Source organism: Oncorhynchus clarkii, chromosome 11, assembly GCF_045791955.1.
Source record: "Oncorhynchus clarkii lewisi isolate Uvic-CL-2024 chromosome 11, UVic_Ocla_1.0, whole genome shotgun sequence".
Classification (NCBI taxonomy): domain Eukaryota; kingdom Metazoa; phylum Chordata; class Actinopteri; order Salmoniformes; family Salmonidae; genus Oncorhynchus; species Oncorhynchus clarkii.
The window spans coordinates 11692655-11699014 of NC_092157.1; positions in this window are offsets into that span (position 1 = coordinate 11692655).

Below are 6360 nucleotides of genomic sequence, written 5' to 3' on the forward strand. Positions count from 1 at the left end.
AAGTGTGTGAATTAGACCATTTCCTGTCCTGCTAAGCATTCCAAATCTAACTGGCACTTTTGGGTGTCAGGGAAACGTATGGTGTAAAAAGTACATTATTTTATTTAGGAATGTAGTGAAGTAAAAGTTTAAATATAAATAGTAAAGTAAAGTACAGATACCCCAAAAACTACTTAAGTAGTACTTTAAAGTGTTTTTACTTACTGTAGGTACTTTACACCACTGAACATATTAGAGACTAATTTCCCTCAGATTACACAGACCCACAAAGAATTCGAAAACAAATCCAATTTTGATGAACTCCCATATCTATTGGGTGAAATACTACAGTGTGCCATCAGAGCAGCAAGATTCGTGACCTGTTGCCACAAGAAAATGACAACCAGTGAAGAATAAACACCATTGTAAATACAACTCTTATTTAGGTTTATTTTGTTTTACTTTTGTACTTTAACTATTTGCACATTGTTACAACACTGTACATAGCCATAATATGACATTTTAAATAAATAATAATAATAATACAAAAATAGTGACACGAGAGGAATAAAGAATGGAGCTAGATACAGGAAGTACCAGATCACTGTCCAGGGGTACAGTATATACAGGAAGTACCAGATCACTGTCCAGGGGTACAGTATATACAGGGACTACCAGTACCAGATCACTGTCCGGGATACAGTATATACAGGGAGTACCAGATCACTGTCCAGGGGTACAGTATATAAAGGGAGTACCAGTACCAGATCACTGTCCAGGGGTACAGTATATACAGGGACTACCAGTACCAGATCACTGTCCAGGGATACAGTATATACAGGGAGTACCAGTACCAGATCACTGTCCAGGGGTACAGTATATACAGGAAGTACCAGATCACTGTCCAGTGGTACAGTATATACAGGGAGTACCAGTACCAGATCACTGTCCAGGGGTACAGTATATAGAGGGAGTACAAGTACGAGATCACTGTCCAGGATACAGTATATACAGGAACTACCAGTACCAGATCACTGTCCGGGATACAGTATATACAGGGAGTACCAGATCACTGTCCAGGGGTACAGTATATAAAGGGAGTACCAGTACCAGATCACTGTCCAGGGGTACAGTATATACAGGGACTACCAGATCACTGTCCAGGGGTACAGTATATACAGGGACTACCAGTACCAGATCACTGTCCAGGGATACAGTATATACAGGGAGTACCAGTACCAGATCACTGTCCAGGGGTACAGTATATACAGGAAGTACCAGATCACTGTCCAGTGGTACAGTATATACAGGGAGTACCAGTACCAGATCACTGTCCAGGGGTACAGTATATAGAGGGAGTACCAGTACCAGATCACTGTACAGGATACAGTATATACAGGGAGTACCAGTACCAGATCACTGTCCAACGGTACAGTATATACAGGGAGTACCAGATCACTGTCCAGGGGTACAGTATATACAGGGAGTACCAGTACCAGATCACTGTCCATGGGTACAGTATATACAGGGAGTACCAGATCACTGTCCAGGGGTACAGTATATACAGGGAGTACCAGACCACTGTCCAGGGGTACAGTATATACAGGGAGTACCAGTACCAGATCACTGTCCAGGGGTACAGTATATACAGGAAGTACCAGATCACTGTCCAGGGGTACAGTATATACAGGGACTACCAGTACCAGATCACTGTCCGGGATACAGTATATACAGGGAGTACCAGTACCAGATCACTGTCCAGGGGTACAGTATATAAAGGGAGTACCAGTACCAGATCACTGTCCAGGGGTACAGTATATACAGGAACTACCAGTACCAGATCACTGTCCAGGGATACAGTATATACAGGGAGTACCAGTACCAGATCACTGTCCGGGATACAGTATATACAGGGAGTACCAGTACCAGATCACTGTCCAGGGGTACAGTATATAAAGGGAGTACCAGTACCAGATCACTGTACAGGATACAGTATATACAGGGAGTACCAGTACCAGATCACTGTCCAGCGGTACAGTATATACAGGGAGTACCAGATCACTGTCCAGGGGTACAGTATATACAGGGAGTACCAGTACCAGATCACTGTCCAGGGGTACAGTATATACAGGGAGTACCAGATCACTGTCCAGGGGTACAGTATATACAGGGAGTACCAGTACCAGATCACTGTCCAGGGGTACAGTATATACAGGGACTACCAGTACCAGATCACTGTCCCTGGGTACAGTATATACAGGGAGTACCAGTACCAGATCACTGTCCAGAGGTACAGTATATACAGGGAGTACCAGTACCAGATCACTGTCCCTGGGTACAGTATATACAGGGGCTACCAGTACCAGATTACTGTCCAGGGGTACAATATATACAGGGAATACTAGTACCAGATCACTGTCCAGGGGTACAGTATATACAGAGACTACCAGATCACTGTCCAGGGGTACGGTATATACAGGGACTACCAGATCACTGTCCAGGGATACAGTATATACAGGGACTACCAGTACCAGATCACTGTCCAGGGGTACAGTATATACAGGGAGTACCAGTACCAGATCACTGTCCAGAGGTACAGTATATACAGGGAGTACCAGTACCAGATCACTGTCCAGAGGTACAGTATATACAGGGAGTACCAGTACCTGATCACTGTCCAGAGGTACAGTATATACAGGGGCTACTAGTACCAGATCACTGTCCAGAGGTACAGTATATACAGGGAGTACCAGTACCAGATCACTGTCCAGGGGTACAATAAATACAGGGAATACTAGTACCAGATCACTGTCCAGGGGTACATTATATACAGGGACTACCAGTACCAGATCACTGTCCAGGGGTACAGTATATACAGGGACTACCAGATCACTGTCCAGGGATACAGTATATACAGGGATAACCAGTACCAGATCACTGTCCAGGGGTATAGTATATACAGGGACTATCAGATCACTGTCCAGGGGTACAGTATATACAGGGATAACCAGTACCAGATCACTGTCCAGGGGTATAGTATATACAGGGACTACCAGATCACTGTCCAGGGGTACAGTATATACAGGGAATACCAGTACCAGATCCCTGTCCAGGATACCGTATATACTGGGAGTACCAGATCACTGTCCAGGGGTACAGTATATACAGGGACTACCAGTACCAGATCACTGTCCAGGGGTACAGTATATACAGGGACTACCAGACCACTGTTCAGGGGTACAGTATATACAGGGGTTACCAGACCACTGTGTTCAGGGGTACAGTATATACAGGGAGTAACAGTACCAGATCAATGTGGATTGGTACGAGTGTATTTGAGATAGATATGTACATAAAGGCAGGGTAAAGTGACCCGGCATCAGGATAGATAATAATAAGGTATTTGAGGTAGATATGTACATGAAGGCAGGGTATAGTGACTAGCCATCAGGATAGATCATAATAAGGTATTTGAGGTAGATATGTACATAAAGGCAGGGTGAAGTGACAAGGCATCAGGATATATCATTTTTATTTTACTAGGCAAGTCAGTTAAGAACAAATTCTTATTTTCAATGACGGCCTAGGAACACTGCCAGTTCAGGGGCAGAACGACAGAGTTGTACCTTGTCGGGTTTGAACGTGCAACCTTTCGGTTACCAGTCCAACGCTCTAACAACTAGGCTACCCTAGCCCCTGGCTAGTGACTAACCATCAGGATAGATAATAATAAGGTATTTGAGGTAGATGGTGATTCTCTGATCAACCTCTACACAGACGACACCATTATGTATACTTCTGGCCCTTCATTGGACACTATGTTAACAACCCTCCAGACGAGCTTCAACGCCATACAACACTCCTTCCGTGGCCTCCAACTGCTCTTAAATGCAAGTAAAACTAAATGCATGCTCTTCAACCGATTGCTGCCCGCACCCGCCCGCCCGTCTAGCATCACTACTCTGGACGGTTCTGACTTAGAATATGTGGACAACTACAAATACCTAGATGTCTGCTTAGACTGTAAACTCTCCTTCCAGACTCATTTTAAGTGTCTCCAATACTAAATTAAATCTATAATCGGCTTCCTATTCCGCAACAAAGCATCCTTCACTCATCATGCTAAACAGACCCTCGTAAACCAACCCTCGAACCCTCGTAAACCAACCCTCTGACCATCCTACTGATCCTTGACTTCGGCGATGTCATTTACAAAATAGCCTTCAACACTCTACTCAGCAAATTGGATGTAGTCTATCACAATGCCATCCGTTTTGTCACCAAGGTATATTTCACTGGTCATCCCCAACGCCAACTCCTGCTTTGGCCGCCTTTCCTTCCAGTTCTCTGCTGCCAATGACTGGAACGAATTGCAAACATCACTGAAGCTGGAGTCTTATATCTCACTCACTAACTTTAAGCATCAGCTGTCAGAGCAGCTTACCGATCAATGCACCTGCACACAACCCAACTACCTCATCCCCATATTGTTATTTATTTTTTTGCTCCATTGCACCCCAGTATCTCTACTTGCACATTCATCTTTTGCACTATCTATCACTCCAGTGTGTAATTGCTCAATTGTAATTACTATCAGTGCAGATAGTCTGGGTAACCATTAATTAACTATTTAGCAAACTTATGGCTTGAGTGTAAAAGCTGCCTCGGAGCCTGTTGGTCCGAGAGCTGATGCCCCGATACCGTTTCCCAGACAGTAGCAGAGTGAAGAGTCTATGGCTTTGGGTGGCTGGAGTCTTTGGCAATTTTTCTGGCCTTCCTCTGACACCTGATTTAGAGGTCCTAGATGGCAGGGATCTCGGCCCCAGTGATGTACTGGACTGTCCGCACCACCCTCTGTAGAGCTTTGTGGTTGAGGATGGTGCATTTGCCATACAAAGCAGTGATGCAGCCAGTCAAGATGCTCTCGATGGTGTTGAACCTTTTGAGGATCCGAGGGCCCATGCCAAATCATTTCAGCCTCCTGTGTGTGTGTGTATGTGTGTGTGTGTGTGTGTGTGTGTGTGTGTGTGTGTATGTGTGTGTGTGTGTGTGTGTGTGTGTGTGTGTTCCAGGCCAAGTGGACTGGTAATAGGAAATTAAATGTCAAAGAAACAATGATAATATTGGATTTTCATCCTTTTTGCTACCTCATTAGAGAGAGAAGGGCCGTTGGAGTGGCTTGACTTCACTCAAACTTTAGCCGTCTCTATTGTTAGCCCTGTTCGTTTTCCGATGGTCAATGGTGGAATGGTGACATTTTGGAGCCACCTCGTTTGAGCTGGTCCCCTTGTTAATAAGTCAAATCAAGGTCGGATTTGTACACACATTCAATGTGTTAGCGAGATGTTCATCGTTCTGATCACATAACTACGGTAGAACATTATGTTGTATTTCTTAAGGTTCTGATCCTGATAGACCTGCAGTGCAGTCTAAGGTGGGATCTAGACCAGAGTCCACAATTACAATTCTTCATGTATGCTGTTCTTTCTGGTTTTCCTATGTTATGTCCTGCATTTGCCAGTGTTGTTGATTTTTTTCCCCTCACAGCTTTTTTGACTCTTGACTCCATGCTGGCATGCCTACCTCTCCCATCACCTCGGCAACAGTATTTCAACATCTGCCTCTGCCCGGCCACTGCTGGGTTAGATTAGAGGTTTCATATTGAACTGGACAGACACTTCTGTCTCTCTCTCTCTCTCTCTCTCTCTCTCTCTCTCACACACGCACACACACCTTTATTCCTCACTTTTGTTCTCTCTGTCTTTTTTCTTCCCCCATCTAAGTCTTTCTCTGTCTCTCTGTCTCTCTCTCTCCTATTTCAATCCCGACCCTTCTCTACTTCTCTGTCTATCTCTCTCTCACTCTGTCTCTCTCTATCTATCTCTCATTTCTGCCCTTCACTCTCTTTTCCCCTCTCTATTCTAACTAAAATAATGTCTTTCACACAGGAGACCACTGGTCATTCAAATACAGTTATCAATTACTTTATCATACTCTATATTGCAGTTACTAATCCATGGATGTTTTAAGTCAAATTACACTAATATTACTGTAAGAGATTTTAAATACTATGTCCCGATTGCCATTGGATATTGATGGGGGCTTGATCAAATCTCTTCTGACTCCTCATAATACTGGATCTCTTAGACCAACCTGAAATGCCACGCAAATGACCGATGTCATGTCAAATTTGATATACTACAGTATTTCTGCTAAACAGACTCAGAGTGAAACCAACTGTCAGTTTCTTCCCCTATCTTTTTGTTTGAAATGTCTCCCTATCAAATAATTAAAGTTTAATTAGGTATTGTTATATATTTTTTGTTATCTTCCCCCTGATTTACGAGACTCTAAAAGGTTAATAAACTCAAATTAAACCAG